We start from the raw sequence: 19,945 nt of genomic DNA on the forward strand, positions 1-19,945 counted from the left end.
GCCACCTACCCTTGTTATCACACAGCAAAGTACCTGCAGGATGGGAGCTGCGAAGGGAAACAAACGGGACACACTGCGCACCTGAGAAGCTCCCCTCGACACTTGCAAGCAGCCTGTTTCTCTGGGGGAACATACTTGTTTCCTCCCTGGGCGTGCCTGCAGTGAGTGGAAGCTGGGCCTTCCTAGGGTTTCACAAACAGCTCCGAGGCTAAAAGAATCCAGATATCCAAAGGGGAAAATACAGCTTTTCGAAGCAGGGCCACCTATCCTACTTCACAGCAAACATGAGTCCCTGCAGTAGTGGAGCTGCCGAGGGAGAGTAGGGCGAAACCCAGGGAACTTCGCTAAGTACCGATTACTGTGCAGGTTTCGAAGTGTGGCAAGATCCCTGAAGGAGGGCTGGCCTGAGCGAGGCCTTGTTGGCTCTACCTCTTCCGGGGCCCTAGCAGGGTAAAGGAGGAATTGTGCTCTTTGCTCAGCTTGGACCTCACATCGACGTCCTCCTAAACGAAAGAGCCAGTCCATGTGAGCTCTTGGATGGAAGGCTGAGCAGAGTGTTTTTCTGAGTGCGGGTAGGGACCTTGTCCTCACTGAGTCTACGTTACCCAGCACATGAGAGTGTTTCCGTCTGTCTTCGTGAGCTGGGGCAAGCTGCGGCAACCTAGGTTTCCAAAGTAAGAGAGACAGCAGTGTGCTGCCTTGGGCTCTGTGTGCAAGAAGTGTTCCGAAGGGCCTACACAGCTGCTTGTTGCTCAGCAGGCAGAGAGCAGACGTGGGGGGGGATCCGTGTGGTAGCATGGGAAACGGTGCGGAGGCCAGAGTGCTTGGAGTCCTGTAAGGTATCCTCGCGTTCCATTGAAGCACAACAACGGTGGAGACCTCATGGAAACCGAGGCACGCAGAGCTTGCCTGGTGGAAACTTACGCACTACCCTGAGGCTAAGGGTGGCCTAGCGCATTCACAGGAGAAACGAGGTCTGAGGATTAACTCTCCTCCAGCGTGGCAGGAACCTGGTTTCTGGGGGGAAAGTGCTCGTTTGCTAAGCAAGCGTACCTCCGGAGGCTAGAACCTGGGCAACTTCAAGGTTTGGCAAGCAGCCCCTGAGACACTAGGATCCAAGCTTTCAAAGGGAAAAGACTGCTTTTGTCGGCAGAGCCACCTACCCTTGTTATCACACAGCAAAGTACCTGCAGGATGGGAGCTGCGAAGGGAAACAAACGGGACACACTGGGCACCTGAGAAGCTCCCCTCGACACTTGCAAGCAGCCTGTTTCTCTGGGGGAACATACTTCTTTCCTCCCTGGGCGTGCCTGCAGTGAGTAGAAGCTGGGCTTTCCTAGGGTTACGCAAACAGCTCCGAGGCTACAAGAATCCAGATTTCCAAAGGGGAAAAGACTGCTTTTCGAAACAGGGCCACCTATCCTAGTTCACATCAAACATAAGTCCCTGCAGTAGTGGAGCTGCCGAGGGAGAGCATGGCGAAACCCTAGGAACTTCGCTAAGTACCTTTTACTGTGCAGGCTTCGAAGTGAGGCAAGATCCCTGAAGGAGGGCTGGCCTGAGCGAGGCCTAGTTGGCTCTACCTCTTCCGGGGCCCTAGCAGGGTAAAGGAGAAATTGTGCTCTTTGCTCAGCTTGCACCTCATATCGACGACCTGCTAAACCAGCGAGCCAGTCCGTGTGAGCTCTTGGATGGAAGGCTGAGCAGAGTGCTTTTCTGAGTGCGGGTAGGGCCCTTTTCCTAACTGAGTCTACGTTACCCAGCACATGAGACCGGCTCGGACTGTCTTCGTGAGCTGGGGCAAGCTGCGACAACCTAGGTTTCCAAAGGAAGAGAGAGAGCAGTGTGCCGCCTTAGGCTCTGCATGCAAGAAGTGTTCCGAAGGGCCTACACGGCTGCTTGTTGCTCAGCAGGCAGAGAGGAGACGTGGGGGGGATCCGTGTGGTAGCTTTGGAAACGGTGCGGAGGCCAGAGTGCTTGGAGTCCTGAAAGCTATCCTCGCGTTCCATTAAAGCACAACAACGGTGGAGACCTCATGGAAAACTAGCCACGCAGAGCTTGCTTGGTGGAAACTTTAGCACTACCCTGAGGCTCAGGGTGGCCTAGCGCTTTCCCAGGAGGAACGAGGTCTGAGGATTAATTCTCCTCCAGCGTGGCAGGAACCCGGTTTCTCGGGGGAAAGTGCTCGTTTGCTAAGCAAGCGTACCTGCGGAGGCTAGAACCTGGGCAACTTCAAGGTTTGGCAAGCAGCCCCTGAGACACTAGAATCCAAGCTTCCAAAGGGAAAAGGCTGCTTTTGTCGGCAGAGCCACCTACCCTTGTTATCACACAGCAAAGTACCTGCAGGATGGGAGCTGCGAAGGGAAACAAACGGGACACACTGCGCACCTGAGAAGCTCCCCTCGACACTTGCAAGCAGCCTGTTTCTCTGGGGGAACATACTTGTTTCCTCCCTGGCGTGCCTGCAGTGAGTAGAAGCTGGGCCTTCCTAGGGTTTCGCAAACAGCTCCGAGGCTACAAGAATCCAGATTTCCAAAGGGGAAAAGACTGCTTTTCGAAACAGGGCCACCTATCCTAGTTCACATCAAACAGGAGTCCCTGCAGTAGTGGAGCTGCCGAGGGAGAGCATGGCGAAACCCTAGGAACTTCGCTAAGTACCTTTTACTGTGCAGGCTTCGAAGTGAGGCAAGATCCCTGAAGGAGGGCTGGCCTGAGCGAGGCCTAGTTGGCTCTACCTCTTCCGGGGCCCTAGCAGGGTAAAGGAGAAATTGTGCTCTTTGCTCAGCTTGCAACTCACATCGACGACCTCCTAAACCAGCGAGCCAGTTCGTGTGAGCTCTTGGATGGAACGCTGAGCAGAGTGCTTTTCTGAGTGCGGATAGGGCCCTTTTCCTAACTGAGTCTACGTTACCCAGCACATGAGACCGGCTCTCACTGTCTTCGTGAGCTGGGGCAAGCTGCGACAACCTAGATTTCCAAAGGAAGAGAGAAAGCAGTGTGCCGCCTTGGGCTCTGCATGCATGAAGTGTTCCGAAGGACCTACATGGCTGCTTGTTGCTCAGCAGGCAGAGAGCAGACGTGGGGGGGATCCGTGTGGTAGCATGGGAAACGGTGCGGAGGCCAGAGTGCTTGGAGTCCTGAAAGGTATCCTCGAGTTCCATTGAAGCACAACAACGGTGGAGACCTCATGGAAACCGAGGCACGCAGAGCTTGCCTGGTGGAAACTTAAGCACTACCCTGAGGCTCAGGGTGGCCTAGCGCTTTCCCAGGAGGAACGAGGTCTGAGGATTAATTCTCCTCCAGCGTGGCAGGAACCCGGTTTCTAGGGGGAAAGTGCTCCTTTGCTAAGCAAGCGTACCTGCGGAGGCTAGAACCTGGGCAACTTAAAGGTTTGGCAAGCAGCCCCTGAGACACTAGAATCCAAGCTTTCAAAGGGAAAAGGCTGCTTTTGTCGGCAGAGCCAACTACCCTTGTTAGCACCCAGCATAAATACCTGCAGGATGGGCGTTACGAAGGGAAACAAACGGGACACACTGGGCACCTGAGAAGATCCCATCGACACTTGCAAGCAGCCTGTTTCTCTGGGGGAACATACTCGTTTCCTCCCCGGGCGTTCCTGCAGTGAGTGGAAGCTGGGCCTTCCTAGGGATACACAAACAGCTCCGAGGCTACAAGAATCCAGATTTCCAAAGGGGAAAAGACTGCTTTTCGAGGCAGGGCCACCTATCCTAGTTCACAGCAAACATGAGTCCCTGCAGTAGTGGAGCTGCCGAGGGAGAACATGGCGAAACCCAGGGAACTTCGCTAAGTACCGTTTACTGTGCAGGTTTCGAAGTGTGGCAAGATCCCTGAAGGAGGGCTGGCCTGAGCGAGGCCTAGTTGGCTCTACCTCTTCCGGGACCCTAGCAGGGTAAAGGAGGAATTGTACTCTTTTCTCAGCTTGGACCTCACATCGACGTCCTGCTAAACCAACGAGCCAGTCGGTGTGAGTTCCTGGATGGAGGGCTGAGCAGAGTGTGTTTCTGAGTGCAGGTAGGGCCCTTGTCCTCACTGAGTCCACGTGACCCAGCACATGAGAAAGTTTCCGTCTGTCTTCGTGAGCTGGGGCAAGCTGCGACAACCTAGGTTTCCAAAGGAAGAGAGACAGCAGTGTGCCGCCTTGGGCTCTGCGTGCAAGAAGTGTTCCGAAGGGCCTACACGGCTGCTTGTTGCTCAGCAGGCAGAGAGGAGACGTGGGGGGGATCCGTGTGGTAGCATGGGAAACGGTGCGGAGGCCAGAGTGCTTGGAGTCCTGAAAGCTATCCTCGCATTCCATTGAAGCACAACAACGGTGGAGACCTCATGGAAACCGAGGCACGCAGAGCTTGCCTGGTGGAAACTTAACCACTACCCTGAGGCTCAGGGTGGCTAGCGCTTTCCCAGGAGGAACGAGGTCTGAGGATTAATTCTCCTCCAGCGTGGCAGGAACCCGGTTTCTCGGGGGAAAGTGCTCGTTTGCTAAGCAAGCGTACCTGCGGAGGCTAGAACCTGGGCAACTTCAAGGTTTGGCAAGCAGCACCTGAGACAGTAGAATCCAAGCTTCCAAAGGGAAAAGGCTGCTTTTGTCGGCAGAGCCACCTACCCTTGTTATCACACAGCAAAGTACCTGCAGGATGGGAGCTGCAAAGGGAAACAAACGGGACACACTGGGCACCTGAGAAGCTCCCCTCGACACTTGCAAGCAGCCTGTTTCTCTGGGGGAACATACTTGTTTCCGCCCTGGGCGTGCCTGCAGTGAGTGGAAGCTGGGCCTTCCTAGGGTTTCACAAACAGCTCCGAGGCTACAAGAATCCAGATATCCAAAGGGGAAAATACTGCTTTTCGAAGCAGGGCCACCTATCCTAGTTCACAGCAAACATGAGTCCCTGCAGTAGTGGAGCTGCCGAGGGAGAGTATGGCGAAACCCAGGGAACTTCGCTAAGTACCGTTTACTGTGCAGGATTCGAAGTGTGGCAAGATCCCTGAAGGAGGGCTGGCCTGAGCGAGGCCTAGTTGGCTCTACCTCTTCCGGGGCCCTAGCAGGGTAAAGGAGGAATTGTGCTCTTTGCTCAGCTTGGACCTCACATCGACGTCCTCCTAAACGAAAGAGCCAGTCCATGAGAGCTCTTGGATGAAAGGCTGAGCAGACTGTTTTTCTGAGTGCGGGTACGGACCTTGTCCTCATTGAGTCTACGTTACCCAGCACATGAGAGTGTTTCCGTCTGTCTTCGTGAGCTGGGGCAAGCTGCGGCAACCTAGGTTTCCAAAGGAAGAGAGAGAGCAGTGTGCTGCCTTGGGCTCTGTGTGCAAGAAGTGTTCTGAAGGGCCTACACGGCTGCTTGTTGCTCAGTAGGCAGAGAGCAGACGTGGGGGGGATCCGTGTGGTAGCATGGGAAACGGTGCGGAGGCCAGAGTGCTTGGAGTCCTGAAAGCTATCCTCGCGTTCCATTGAAGCACAACAACGGTGGAGACCTCATGGAAACCGAGGCACGCAGAGCTTGCCTGGTGGAAACTTAAGCACTACCCTGAGGCTAAGGGTGGCCTAGCGCTTTCACAGGAGAAACGAGGTCTGAGGATTAACTCTCCTCCAGCGTGGCAGGAACCTGGTTTCTCGGGGGAAAGTGCTCGTTTGCTAAGCAAGCGTACCTGCGGAGGCTAGAACCTGGGCAACTTCAAGGTTTGGCAAGCAGCCCCTGAGACACTAGAATCCAAGCTTTCAAAGGGAAAAGGCTGCTTTTGTCGGCAGAGCCACCTACCCTAGTTATCACACAGCAAAGTACATGCAGAATGGGAGCCGCGAAGGGAAACAAACGGGACACACTGGGCACCTGAGAAGTTCCCCTCGACACTTGCAAGCAGCCTGTTTCTCTGGGGGAACATACTTCTTTCCTCCCTGGGCGTGCCTGCAGTGAGTAGAAGCTGGGCCTTCCTAGGGTTTCGCAAACAGCTCCGAGGCTACAAGAATCCACATTTCCAAAGGGGAAAAGACTGCTTTTCGAAACACGGCCACCTATCCTAGTTCACATCAAACATGAGTCCCTGCAGTAGTGGAGCTGCCGAGGGAGAACATGGCGAAACCCAGGGAACTTCGCTAAGTACCGTTTACTGTGCAGGTTTCGACGTGTGGCAAGATCCCTGAAGGAGGGCTGGCCTCAGCGAGGCCTAGTTGGCTCTACCTCTTCCGGGACCCTAGCAGGGTAAAGGAGGAATTGTACTCTTTTCTCAGCTTGGACCTCACATCGACGTCCTGCTAAACCAACGAGCCAGTCGGTGTGAGTTCCTGGATCGAGGGCTGAGCAGAGTGTGTTTCTGAGTGCAGGTAGGGCCCTTGTCCTCACTGAGTCCACGTTACCCAGCACATGAGAAAGTTTCCGTCTGTCTTCGTGAGCTGGGGCAAGCTGCGACAACCTAGGTTTCCAAAGGAAGAGAGACAGCAGTGTGCCGCCTTGGGCTCTGCGTGCAAGAAGTGTTCCGAAGGGCCTACACGGCTGCTTGTTGCTCAGCAGGCAGAGAGGAGACGTGGGGGGGATCCGTGTGGTAGCATGGGAAACGGTGCGGAGGCCAGAGTGCTTGGAGTCCTGAAAGCTATCCTCGCATTCCATTGAAGCACAACAACGGTGGAGACCTCATGGAAACCGAGGCACGCAGAGCTTGCCTGGTGGAAACTTAAGCACTACCCTGAGGCTCAGGGTGGCCTAGCGCTTTCCCAGGAGGAACGAGGTCTGAGGATTAATTCTCCTCCAGCGTGGCAGGAACCCGGTTTCTCGGGGGAAAGTGCTCGTTTGCTAAGCAAGCGTACCTCCGGAGGCTAGAACCTGGGCAACTTCAAGGTTTGGCAAGCAGCCCCTGAGACACTAGAATCCAAGCTTTCAAAGGGAAAAGGCTGCTTTTGTCGGCAGAGCCACCTACCCTTGTTATCACACAGCAAAGTACCTGCAGGATGGGAGCTGCGAAGGGAAACAAACGGGACACACTGGGCACCTGAGAAGCTCCCCTCGACACTTGCAAGCAGCCTGTTTCTCTGGGGGAACATACTTCTTTCCTCCCTGGGCGTGCCTGCAGTGAGTAGAAGCTGGGCCTTCCTAGGGTTTCGCAAACAGCTCCGAGGCTACAAGAATCCAGATTTCCAAAGGGAAAAGACTGCTTTTCGAAGCAGGGCCACCTATCCTAGTTCACAGCAAACATGAGTCCCTGCAGTAGTGGAGCTGCCGAGGGAAAGCATGGCGAAACCCTAGGAACTTCGCTAAATACCTTTTACTGTGCAGGCTTCGAAGTGAGGCAAGATCCCTGAAGAAGGGCTGGCCTGAGCGAGGCCTAGTTGGCTCTACCTCTTCCGGGGCCCTAGCAGGGTAAAGGAGGAATTGTGCTCTTTGCTCAGCTTGCACCTCACATCGACGACCTGATAAACCAGCGAGCCAGTCCGTGTGAGCTCTTGGATGGAAGGCTGAGCAGAGTGCTTTTCTGAGTGCGGGTAGGGACCTTGTCCTCACTGAGTCTACGTTACCCAGAACATGAGAAAGTTTCCGTCAGTCTTCGTGAGCTGGGGCAAGCTGCGGCAACCTAGGTTTCCAAAGGAAAAGAGAGAGCAGTGTGCCGCCTTGGGCTCTGCGTGCAAGAAGTGTTCCGAAGGGCCTACACGGCTGCTTGTTGCTCAGCAGGCAGAGAGCAGACGTGGGGGGGATCCGTGTGGTAGCATGGGAAACGGTGCGGAGGCCAGAGTGCTTGGAGTCCTGAAAGCTATCCTCGCGTTCCATTGAAGCACAACAACGGTGGAGACCTCATGAAAACCGAGGCACGCAGAGCTTGCCTGGTGGAAACTTAAGCACTACCCTGAGGCTCAGGGTGGCCTAGCGCTTTCCCAGGAGGAACGAGGTCTGAGGATTAATTCTCCTCCAGCGTGGCAGGAACCCGGTTTCTAGGGGGAAAGTGCTCCTTTGCTAAGCAAGCGTACCTGCGGAGGCTAGAACCTGGGCAACTTAAAGGTTTGGCAAGCAGCCCCTGAGACACTAGAATCCAAGCTTTCAAAGTGAAAAGGCTGCTTTTGTCGGCAGAGCCAACTACCCTTGTTAGCACCCAGCATAAATACCTGCAGGATGGGCGTTACGAAGGGAAACAAACGGGACACACTGGGCACCTGAGAAGCTCCCCTCGACACTTGCAAGCAGCCTGTTTCTCTGGGGGAACATACTTCTTTCCTCCCTGGGCGTGCCTGCAGTGAGTAGAAGCTGGGCCTTCCTAGGGTTTCGCAAACAGCTCCGAGGCTACAAGAATCCAGATTTCCAAAGGGAAAAGACTGCTTTTCGAAGCAGGGCCACCTATCCTAGTTCACAGCAAACATGAGTCCCTGCAGTAGTGGAGCTGCCGAGGGAGAGCATGGCGAAACCCTAGGAACTTCGCTAAGTACCTTTTACTGTGCAGGCTTCGAAGTGTGGCAAGATCCCTGAAGAAGGGCTGGCCTGAGCGAGGCCTAGTTGGCTCTACATCTTCCGGGGCCATAGCAGGGTAAAGGAGGAATTGTGCTCTTTGCTCAGCTTGCACCTCACATCGACGACCTGCTAAACCAGCGATCCAGTCCGTGTGAGCTCTTGGATGGAAGGCTGAGCAGAGTGCTTTTCTGAGTGCGGGTAGGGACCTTGTCCTCACTGAGTCTACGTTACCCAGCACATGAGAAAGTTTCCGTCTGTCTTCGTGAGCTGGGGCAAGCTGCGGCAACCTAGGTTTCCAAAGGAAGAGAGAGAGCAGTGTGCCGCCATAGGCTCTGCATGCAAGAAGTGTTCCGAAGGGCCTACACGGCTGCTTGTTGCTCAGCAGGCAGAGAGCAGACGTGGGGGGGATCCGTGTGGTAGCATGGGAAACGGTGCGGAGGCCAGAGTGCTTGGAGTCCTGAAAGCTATCCTCGCGTTCCATTGAAGCACAACAACGGAGACCTCATGAAAACCGAGGCACGCAGAGCTTGCCTGGTGGAAACTTAAGCACTACCCTGAGGCTAAGGGTGGCCTAGCGCTTTCCCAGGAGGAACGAGGTCTGAGGATTAATTATCCTCCAGGGTGGCAGGAACCCGGTTTCTCGGGGGAAAGTGCTCGTTTGGTAGGCAAGCGTACCTTCGGAGGCTAGAACCTGGGCAACTTCAAGGTTTGGCAAGCAGCCCCTGAGACACTAGAATCCAAGCTTCCAAAGGGAAAAGGCTGCTTTTGTCGGCAGAGCCACCTACCCTTGTTATCACACAGCAAAGTACCTGCAGGATGGGAGCTGCGAAGGGAAACAAACGGGACACACTGCGCACCTGAGAAGCTCCCCTCGACACTTGCAAGCAGCCTGTTTCTCTGGGGGAACATACTTGTTTCCTCCCTGGGCGTGCCTGCAGTGAGTAGAAGCTGGGCCTTCCTAGGGTTTCGCAAACAGCTCCGAGGCTACAAGAATCCAGATTTCCAAAGGGGAAAAGACTGCTTTTCGAAACAGGGCCACCTATCCTAGTTCACATCAAACAGGAGTCCCTGCAGTAGTGGAGCTGCCGAGGGAGAGCATGGCGAAACCCTAGGAACTTCGCTAAGTACCTTTTACTGTGCAGGCTTCGAAGTGAGGCAAGATCCCTGAAGGAGGGCTGGCCTGAGCGAGGCCTAGTTGGCTCTACCTCTTCCGGGGCCCTAGCAGGGTAAAGGAGAAATTGTGCTCTTTGCTCAGCTTGCAACTCACATCGACGACCTCCTAAACCAGCGAGCCAGTTCGTGTGAGCTCTTGGATGGAACGCTGAGCAGAGTGCTTTTCTGAGTGCGGATAGGGCCCTTTTCCTAACTGAGTCTACGTTACCCAGCACATGAGACCGGCTCTCACTGTCTTCGTGAGCTGGGGCAAGCTGCGACAACCTAGATTTCCAAAGGAAGAGAGAAAGCAGTGTGCCGCCTTGGGCTCTGCATGCATGAAGTGTTCCGAAGGACCTACATGGCTGCTTGTTGCTCAGCAGGCAGAGAGCAGACGTGGGGGGGATCCGTGTGGTAGCATGGGAAACGGTGCGGAGGCCAGAGTGCTTGGAGTCCTGAAAGCTATCCTCGAGTTCCATTGAAGCACAACAACGGTGGAGACCTCATGGAAACCGAGGCACGCAGAGCTTGCCTGGTGGAAACTTAAGCACTACCCTGAGGCTCAGGGTGGCCTAGCGCTTTCCCAGGAGGAACGAGGTCTGAGGATTAATTCTCCTCCAGCGTGGCAGGAACCCGGTTTCTAGGGGGAAAGTGCTCCTTTGCTAAGCAAGCGTACCTGCGGAGGCTAGAACCTGGGCAACTTAAAGGTTTGGCAAGCAGCCCCTGAGACACTAGAATCCAAGCTTTCAAAGGGAAAAGGCTGCTTTTGTCGGCAGAGCCAACTACCCTTGTTAGCACCCAGCATAAATACCTGCAGGATGGGCGTTACGAAGGGAAACAAACGGGACACACTGGGCACCTGAGAAGATCCCATCGACACTTGCAAGCAGCCTGTTTCTCTGGGGGAACATACTCGTTTCCTCCCCGGTCGTTCCTGCAGTGAGTGGAAGCTGGGCCTTCCTAGGGATACACAAACAGCTCCGAGGCTACAAGAATCCAGATTTCCAAAGGGGAAAAGACTGCTTTTCGAGGCAGGGCCACCTATCCTAGTTCACAGCAAACATGAGTCCCTGCAGTAGTGGAGCTGCCGAGGGAGAGCATGGAGAAACCCTAGGAACTTCGCTAAGTACCTTTTACTATGCAGGCTTCGAAGTGAGGCAAGATCCCTGAAGGAGGGCTGGCCTGAGCGAGGCCTAGTTGGCTCTACCTCTTCCGGGACCCTAGCAGGGTAAAGGAGGAATTGTACTCTTTTCTCAGCTTGGACCTCACATCGACGTCCTGCTAAACCAACGAGCCAGTTGGTGTGAGTTCCTGGATGCAGGGCTGAGCAGAGTGTGTTTCTGAGTGCAGGTAAGGCCCTTGTCCTCACTGAGTCCACGTTACCCAGCACATGAGAAAGTTTCCGTCTGTCTTCGTGAGCTGGGGCAAGCTGCGACAACCTAGGTTTCCAAAGGAAGAGAGAGAGCAGTGTGCCGCCTTGGGCTCTGCGTGCAAGAAGTGTTCCGGAGGGCCTACACAGCTGCTTGTTGCTCAGCAGGCAGAGAGCAGACGTGGGGGGGATCCGTGTGGTAGCATGGGAAACGGTGCGGAGGCCAGAGTGCTTGGAGTCCTGAAAGGTATCCTCGCGTTCCATTGAAGCACAACAACGGTGGAGACCTCATGGAAACCGAGGCACGCAGAGCTTGCCTGGTGGAAACTTAAGCACTACCCTGAGGCTCAGGGTGGCCTAGCGCTTTCCCAGGAGGAACGAGGTCTGAGGATTAATTCTCCTCCAGCGTGGCAGGAACCCGGTTTCTAGGGGGAAAGTGCTCGTTTCCTAAGCAAGCGTACCTGCGGAGGCTAGAACCTGGGCAACTTCAAGGTTTGGCAAGCAGCCCCTGAGACACTAGAATCCAAGCTTCCAAAGGGAAAAGGCTGCTTTTGTCGGCAGAGCCACCTACCCTAGTTATCACACAGCAAAATACCTGCAGGATGGGAGCTGCGAAGGGAAACAAACGGGACACACTGGGCACCTGAGAAGCTCCCCTCGACACTTGCAAGCAGCCTGTTTCTCTGGGGGAACATACTTCTTTCCTCTCTGGGCGTGCCTGCAGTGAGTAGAAGCTGGGCCTTCCTAGGGTTTCGCAAACAGCTCCGAGGCTACAAGAATCCAGATTTCCAAAGGGGAAAAGACTGCTTTTCGAAACAGGGCCACCTATCCTAGTTCACATCAAACAGGAGTCCCTGCAGTAGTGGAGCTGCCGAGGGAGAGCATGGCGAAACCCTAGGAACTTCGCTAAGTACCTTTTACTGTGCAGGCTTCGAAGTGAGGCAAGATCCCTGAAGGAGGGCTGGCCTGAGCGAGGCCTAGTTGGCTCTACCTCTTCCGGGGCCCTAGCAGGGTAAAGGAGAAATTGTGCTCTTTGCTCAGCTTGCACCTCACATCGACGACCTCCTAAACCAGCGAGCCAGTCCGTGTGAGCTCTTGGATGGAACGCTGAGCAGAGTGCTTTTCTGAGTGTGGATAGGGCCCTTTTCCTAACTGAGTCTACGTTACCCAGCACATGAGACCGGCTCTCACTGTCTTCGTGAGCTGGGGCAAGCTGCGACAACCTAGGTTTCCAAAGGAAGAGAGAGAGCAGTGTGCCGCCTTGGGCTCTGCATGCATGAAGTGTTCCGAAGGACCTACACAGCTGCTTGTTGCTCAGCAGGCAGAGAGCAGACGTGGGGGGGAGCCGTGTGGTAGCATGGGAAACGGTGCGGAGGCCAGAGTGCTTGGAGTCCTGAAAGGTATCCTCGAGTTCCATTGAAGCACAACAACGGTGGAGACCTCATGGAAACCTAGCCACGCAGAGCTTGCTTGGTGGAAACTTTAGCACTACCCTGAGGCTCAGGGTGGCCTAGCGCTTTCCCAGGAGGAACGAGGTCTGAGGATTAATTCTCCTCCAGCGTGGCAGGAACCCGGTTTCTAGGGGGAAAGTGCTCGTTTGCTAAGCAAGCGTACCTGCGGAGGCTAGAACCTGGGCAACTTCAAGGTTTGGCAAGCAGCCCCTGAGACACTAGAATCCAAGCTTTCAAAGGGAAAAGGCTGCTTTTGTCGGCAGAGCCAACTACCCTTGTTAGCACCCAGCATAAATACCTGCAGGATGGGCGTTACGAAGGGAAACAAACGGGACACACTGGCCACCTGAGAAGATCCCATCGACACTTGCAAGCAGCCTGTTTCTCTGGGGGAACATACTCGTTTCCTCCCCGGGCGTTCCTGCAGTGAGTGGAAGCTGGGCCTTCCTAGGGATACACAAACAGCTCCGAGGCTACAAGAATCCAGATTTCCAAAGGGGAAAAGACTGCTTTTCGAGGCAGGGCCACCTATCCTAGTTCACAGCAAACATGAGTCCCTGCAGTAGTGGAGCTGCCGAGGGAGAGCATGGAGAAACCCTAGGAACTTCGCTAAGTACCTTTTACTATCCAGGCTTCGAAGTGAGGCAAGATCCCTGAAGGAGGGCTGGCCTGAGCGAGGCCTAGTTGGCACTACCTCTTCCGGGACCCTAGCAGGGTAAAGGAGGAATTGTGCTCTTTGCTCAGCTTGCACCTCACATCGACGACCTGCTAAACCAGCGAGCCAGTCCGTGTGAGCTCTTGGATGGAAGGCTGAGCAGAGTGCTTTTCTGAGTGCGGGTAGGGACCTTGTCCTCACTGAGTCTACGTTACCCAGCACATGAGAAAGTTTCCGTCTGTCTTCGTGAGCTGGGGCAAGCTGCGGCAACCTAGGTTTCCAAAGGAAGAGAGAGAGCAGTGTGCCGCCTTGGGCTCTGCATGCAAGAAGTGTTCCGAAGGGCCTACACGGCTGCTTGTTGCTCAGCAGGCAGAGAGCAGACGTGGGGGGGATCCGTGTGGTAGCATGGGAAACGGTGCGGAGGCCAGAGTGCTTGGAGTCCTGAAAGCTATCCTCGCGTTCCATTGAAGCACAACAACGGTGGAGACCTCATGGAAACCGAGGCACGCAGAGCTTGCCTGGTGGAAACTTTAGCACTACCCTGAGGCTAAGGATGGCCTAGCGCTTTCACAGGAGGAACGAGATTTGTGGGATTAACTCTCCTCCAGCGTGGCAGGAACCCGGTTTCTCGGGGGAAAGTGCTCTTTTGCTAAGCAAGCGTACCTGCGGAGGCTAGAACCTGGGCAACTTCAAGGTTTGGCAAGCAGCACCTGAGACAGTAGAATCCAAGCTTCCAAAGGGAAAAGGCTGCTTTTGTCGGCAGAGCCACCTACCCTTGTTATCACACAGCAAAGTACCTGCAGGATGGGAGCTGCAAAGGGAAACAAACGGGACACACTGGGCACCTGAGAAGCTCCCCTCGACACTTGCAAGCAGCCTGTTTCTCTGGGGGAACATACTTGTTTCCTCCCTGGGCGTGCCTGCAGTGAGTGGAAGCTGGGCCTTCCTAGGGTTTCACAAACAGCTCCGAGGCTACAAGAATCCAGATATCCAAAGGGGAAAATACTGCTTTTCGAAGCAGGGCCACCTATCCTAGTTCACAGCAAACATGAGTCCCTGCAGTAGTGGAGCTGCCGAGGGAGAGTATGGCGAAACCCAGGGAACTTCGCTAAGTACCGTTTACTGTGCAGGTTTCGAAGTGTGGCAAGATCCCTGAAGGAGGGCTGGCCTGAGCGAGGCCTAGTTGGCTCTACCTCTTCCGGGGCCCTAGCAGGGTAAAGGAGGAATTGTGCTCTTTGCTCAGCTTGGACCTCACATCGACGTCCTCCTAAACGAAAGAGCCAGTCCATGAGAGCTCTTGGATGAAAGGCTGAGCAGACTGTTTTTCTGAGTGCGGGTAGGGACCTTGTCCTCATTGAGTCTACGTTACCCAGCACATGAGAGTGTTTCCGTCTGTCTTCTTGAGCTGCGGCAAGCTGCGGCAACCTAGGTTTCCAAAGGAAGAGAGAGAGCAGTGTGCTGCCTTGGGCTCTGTGTGCAAGAAGTGTTCTGAAGGGCCTACACGGCTGCTTGTTGCTCAGTAGGCAGAGAGCAGACGTTGGGGGGATCCGTGTGGTAGCATGGGAAACGGTGCGGAGGCCAGAGTGCTTGGAGTCCTGAAAGCTATCCTCGCGTTCCATTGAAGCACAACAACGGTGGAGACCTCATGGAAACCGAGGCACGCAGAGCTTGCCTGGTGGAAACTTAAGCACTACCCTGAGGCTAAGGGTGGCCTAGCGCTTTCACAGGAGAAACGAGGTCTGAGGATTAACTCTCCTCCAGCGTGGCAGGAACCTGGTTTCTCGGGGGAAAGTGCTCGTTTGCTAAGCAAGCGTACCTGCGGAGGCTAGAACCTGGGCAACTTCAAGGTTTGGCAAGCAGCCCCTGAGACACTAGAATCCAAGCTTTCAAAGGGAAAAGGCTGCTTTTGTCGGCAGAGCCACCTACCCTAGTTATCACACAGCAAAGTACCTGCAGGATGGGAGCCGCGACGGGAAACAAACGGGACACACTGGGCACCTGAGAAGTTCCCCTCGACACTTGCAAGCAGCCTGTTTCTCTGGGGGAACATACTTCTTTCCTCCCTGGGCGTGCCTGCAGTGAGTAGAAGCTGGGCCTTCCTAGGGTTTCGCAAACAGCTCCGAGGCTACAAGAATCCACATTTCCAAAGGGGAAAAGACTGCTTTTCGAAACAGGGCCACCTATCCTAGTTCACATCAAACATGAGTCCCTGCAGTAGTGGAGCTGCCGAGGGAGAACATGGCGAAACCCAGGGAACTTCGCTAAGTACCGTTTACTGTGCAGGTTTCGACGTGTGGCAAGATCCCTGAAGGAGGGCTGGCCTCAGCGAGGCCTAGTTGGCTCTACCTCTTCCGGGACCCTAGCAGGGTAAAGGAGGAATTGTACTCTTTTCTCAGCTTGGACCTCACATCGACGTCCTGCTAAACCAACGAGCCACTCGGTGTGAGCTCTTGGATGGAACGCTGAGCAGAGTGTGTTTCTGAGTGCAGGTAGGGCCCTTGTCCTCACTGAGTCCACGTTACCCAGCACATGAGAAAGTTTCCGTCTGTCTTCGTGAGCTGGGGCAAGCTGCGACAACCTAGGTTTCCAAAGGAAGAGAGAAAGCAGTGTGCCGCCTTGGGCTCTGCATGCATGAAGTGTTCCGAAGGACCTACACGGCTGCTTGTTGCTCAGCAGGCAGAGAGCAGACGTGGGGGGGATCCGTGTGGTAGCATGGGAAACGGTGCGGAGGCCAGAGTGCTTGGAGTCCTGAAAGGTATCCTCGAGTTCCATTGAAGCACAACAACGGTGGAGACCTCATGGAAACCGAGGCACGCAGAGCTTGCCTGGTGGAAACTTAAGCACTACCCTGAGGCTCAGGGTGGCCTAGCGCTTTCCCAGGAGGAACGAGGTCTGAGGATTAATTCTCCTCCAGCGTGGCAGGAACCCGGTTTCTAGGGGGAAAGTGCTCGTTTGCTAAGCAAGCGTACCTGCGGAGGCTAGAACCTGGGCAACTTCAAGGTTTGGCAAGCAGCCCCTGAGACACTAGAATCCAAGCTTTCAAAGGGAAAAGGCTGCTTTTGTCGGCAGAGCCAACTACCCTTGTTAGCACCCAGCATAAATACCTGCAGGATGGGCGTTACGAAGGGAAACAAACGGGACACACTGGGCACCTGAGAAGATCCCATCGACACTTGCAAGCAGCCTGTTTCTCTGGGGGAACATACTCGTTTCCTCCCCGGGCGTTCCTGCAGTGAGTGGAAGCTGGGCCTTCCTAGGGATACACAAACAGCTCCGAGGCTACAAGAATCCAGATTTCCAAAGGGGAAAAGACTGCTTTTCGAGGCAGGGCCACCTATCCTAGTTCACAGCAAACATGAGTCCCTGCAGTAGTGGAGCTGCCGAGGGAGAGCATGGAGAAACCCTAGGAACTTCGCTAAGTACCTTTTACTATCCAGGCTTCGAAGTGAGGCAAGATCCCTGAAGGAGGGCTGGCCTGAGCGAGGCCTAGTTGGCACTACCTCTTCCGGGACCCTAGCAGGGTAAAGGAGGAATTGTGCTCTTTGCTCAGCTTGCACCTCACATCGACGACCTGCTAAACCAGCGAGCCAGTCCGTGTGAGCTCTTGGATGGAAGGCTGAGCAGAGTGCTTTTCTGAGTGCGGGTAGGGACCTTGTCCTCACTGAGTCTACGTTACCCAGCACATGAGAAAGTTTCAGTCTGTCTTCGTGAGCTGGGGCAAGCTGCGGCAACCTAGGTTTCCAAAGGAAGAGAGAGAGCAGTGTGCCGCCTTGGGCTCTGCATGCAAGAAGTGTTCCGAAGGGCCTACACGGCTGTTTGTTGCTCAGCAGGCAGAGAGCAGACGTGGGGGGGATCCGTGTGGTAGCATGGGAAACGGTGCGGAGGCCAGAGTGCTTGGAGTCCTGAAAGCTATCCTCGCGTTCCATTGAAGCACAACAACGGTGGAGACCTCATGGAAACCGAGGCACGCAGAGCTTGCCTGGTGGAAACTTTAGCACTACCCTGAGGCTAAGGATGGCCTAGCGCTTTCACAGGAGGAACGAGATTTGTGGGATTAACTCTCCTCCAGCGTGGCAGGAACCCGGTTTCTCGGGGGAAAGTGCTCGTTTGCTAAGCAAGCGTACATGCGGAGGCTAGAACCTGGGCAACTTCAAGGTTTGGCAAGCAGCACCTGAGACACTAGAATCCAAGCTTCCAAAGGGAAAAGGCTGCTTTTGTCGGCAGAGCCACCTACCCTTGTTATCACACAGCAAAGTACCTGCAGGATGGGAGCTGCAAAGGGAAACAAACGGGACACACTGGGCACCTGAGAAGCTCCCCTCGACACTTGCAAGCAGCCTGTTTCTCTGGGGGAACATACTTGTTTCCTCCCTGGGCGTGCCTGCAGTGAGTGGAAGCTGGGCCTTCCTAGGGTTTCACAAACAGCTCCGAGGCTACAAGAATCCAGATATCCAAAGGGGAAAATACTGCTTTTCGAAGCAGGGCCACCTATCCTAGTTCACAGCAAACATGAGTCCCTGCAGTAGTGGAGCTGCCGAGGGAGAGTATGGCGAAACCCAGGGAACTTCGCTAAGTACCGTTTACTGTGCAGGTTTCGAAGTGTGGCAAGATCCCTGAAGGAGGGCTGGCCTGAGCGAGGCCTAGTTGGCTCTACCTCTTCCGGGGCCCTAGCAGGGTAAAGGAGGAATTGTGCTCTTTGCTCAGCTTGGACCTCACATCGACGTCCTCCTAAACGAAAGAGCCAGTCCATGAGAGCTCTTGGATGGAAGGCTGAGCAGACTGTTTTTCTGAGTGCGGGTAGGGACCTTGTCCTCATTGAGTCTACGTTACCCAGCACATGAGAGTGTTTCCGTCTGTCTTCGTGAGCTGGGGCAAGCTGCGGCAACCTAGGTTTCCAAAGGAAGAGAGAGAGCAGTGTGCTGCCTTGGGCTCTGTGTGCAAGAAGTGTTCTGAAGGGCCTACACGGCTGCTTGTTGCTCAGTAGGCAGAGAGCAGACGTGGGGGGGATCCGTGTGGTAGCATGGGAAACGGTGCGGAGGCCAGAGTGCTTGGAGTCCTGAAAGCTATCCTCGCGTTCCATTGAAGCACAACAACGGTGGAGACCTCATGGAAACCGAGGCACGCAGAGCTTGCCTGGTGGAAACTTAAGCACTACCCTGAGGCTAAGGGTGGCCTAGCGCTTTCACAGGAGAAACGAGGTCTGAGGATTAACTCTCCTCCAGCGTGGCAGGAACCTGGTTTCTCGGGGGAAAGTGCTCGTTTGCTAAGCAAGCGTACCTGCGGAGGCTAGAACCTGGGCAACTTCAAGGTTTGGCAAGCAGCCCCTGAGACACTAGAATACAAGCTTTCAAAGGGAAAAGGCTGCTTTTGTCGGCAGAGCCACCTACCCTAGTTATCACACAGCAAAGTACATGCAGAATGGGAGCCGCGACGGGAAACAAACGGGACACACTGGGCACCTGAGAAGTTCCCCTCTACACTTGCAAGCAGCCTGTTTCTCTGGGGGAACATACTTCTTTCCTCCCTGGGCGTGCCTGCAGTGAGTAGAAGCTGGGCCTTCCTAGGGTTTCGCAAACAGCTCCGAGGCTACAAGAATCCACATTTCCAAAGGGGAAAAGACTGCTTTTCGAAACAGGGCCACCTATCCTAGTTCACATCAAACATGAGTCCCTGCAGTAATGGAGCTGCCGAGGGAGAACATGGCGAAACCCAGGGAACTTCGCTAAGTACCGTTTACTGTGCAGGTTTCGACGTGTGGCAAGATCCCTGAAGGAGGGCTGGCCTCAGCGAGGCCTAGTTGGCTCTACCTCTTCCGGGACCCTAGCAGGGTAAAGGAGGAATTGTACTCTTTTCTCAGCTTGGACCTCACATCGACGTCCTGCTAAACCAACGAGCCAGTCGGTGTGAGTTCCTGGATGGAGGGCTGAGCAGAGTGTGTTTCTGAGTGCAGGTAGGGCCCTTGTCCTCACTGAGTCCACGTTACCCAGCACATGAGAAAGTTTCCGTCTGTCTTCGTGAGCTGGGGCAAGCTGCGACAACCTAGGTTTCCAAAGGAAGAGAGACAGCAGTGTGCTGCCTTGGGCTCTGCGTGCAAGAAGTGTTCCGAAGGGCCTACACGGCTGCTTGTTGCTCAGCAGGCAGAGAGGAGACGTGGGGGGGATCCGTGTGGTAGCATGGGAAACGGTGCGGAGGCCAGAGTGCTTGGAGTCCTGAAAGCTATCCTCGCATTCCATTGAAGCACAACAACGGTGGAGACCTCATGGAAACCGAGGCACGCAGAGCTTGCCTGGTGGAAACTTAAGCACTACCCTGAGGCTCAGGGTGGCCTAGCGCTTTCCCAGGAGGAACGAGGTCTGAGGATTAATTCTCCTCCAGCGTGGCAGGAACCCGGTTTCTCGGGGGAAAGTGCTCGTTTGCTAAGCAAGCGTACATGCGGAGGCTAGAACCTGGGCAACTTCAAGGTTTGGCAAGCAGCCCCTGAGACACTAGAATCCAAGCTTTCAAAGGGAAAAGGCTGCTTTTGTCGGCAGAGCCACCTACCCTTGTTATCACACAGCAAAGTACCTGCAGGATGGGAGCTGCGAAGGGAAACAAACGGGACACACTGGGCACCTGAGAAGCTCCCCTCGACACTTGCAAGCAGCCTGTTTCTCTGGGGGAACATACTTCTTTCCTCCCTGGGCGTGCCTGCTTTGAGTAGAAGCTGGGCCTTCCTAGGGTTTCGCAAACAGCTCCGAGGCTACAAGAATCCAGATTTCCAAAGGGGAAAAGACTGCTTTTCGAAGCAGGGCCACCTATCCTAGTTCACAGCAAACATGAGTCCCTGCAGTAGTGGAGCTGCCGAGGGAGAGCATGGCGAAACCCTAGGAACTTC

The sequence above is a fragment of the Balaenoptera acutorostrata genome, chromosome X (assembly GCF_949987535.1).
Source record: "Balaenoptera acutorostrata chromosome X, mBalAcu1.1, whole genome shotgun sequence".
Taxonomy (NCBI): domain Eukaryota; kingdom Metazoa; phylum Chordata; class Mammalia; order Artiodactyla; family Balaenopteridae; genus Balaenoptera; species Balaenoptera acutorostrata.